This window comes from Nicotiana tomentosiformis, chromosome 11 (genome assembly GCF_000390325.3).
Source record: "Nicotiana tomentosiformis chromosome 11, ASM39032v3, whole genome shotgun sequence".
In the NCBI taxonomy this organism is placed as follows: domain Eukaryota; kingdom Viridiplantae; phylum Streptophyta; class Magnoliopsida; order Solanales; family Solanaceae; genus Nicotiana; species Nicotiana tomentosiformis.
The window spans coordinates 77,424,273-77,424,722 of record NC_090822.1 but is presented as its reverse complement, the minus strand read 5'-3'; the positions used below and the strand labels follow the sequence as shown (position 1 = coordinate 77,424,722).

At 42.0% G+C, this 450-nt stretch overlaps 1 pseudogene; it reads left to right on the top strand.

Moving 5' to 3' along the window:
- The first annotated feature begins 358 nt into the window (after positions 1-358).
- Positions 359-450, top strand: LOC117281754 (small nucleolar RNA R71; annotated as a pseudogene).

Here is a 450-nt window from a genome sequence, read left to right as displayed (position 1 = left end):
TTACTACTTCAGATGAAGCTTGGCACTCGTGTGTAGGGTGTCCCATTCCACAAAAAGTCACATGCTGCTTGCGGCTCACTCTGTACCTTGGCCAATGTTAACTTTCTTATCTCTCTGGCCATAGTCTAGTTAGGCTTGCACTGATGTGTTAGAATCTACCTGGTGCACCCCAACTGATTTTCTTCTATGGTTATCATCTGCAGGCTATTGATTTGTATCTTTAGATAATTCATTTAGAATTGCAACAATCTCCTCGGGAGTTTTCTTCATAAGAGGACCTCCAACTGCGTTGTTTAGCGTCATCCTGCCAGAGGGTGTCAAACCATCCCAGAAATCTTAGAGTTGCATCTACAAATTTACCCCATGATGCTGACATTTTCTCATAATATCCTTAAATCTTTCCCATGCTTCAAACACCGTTTCAGTCTCTTTCTTCTCGAAGTTGTGGAT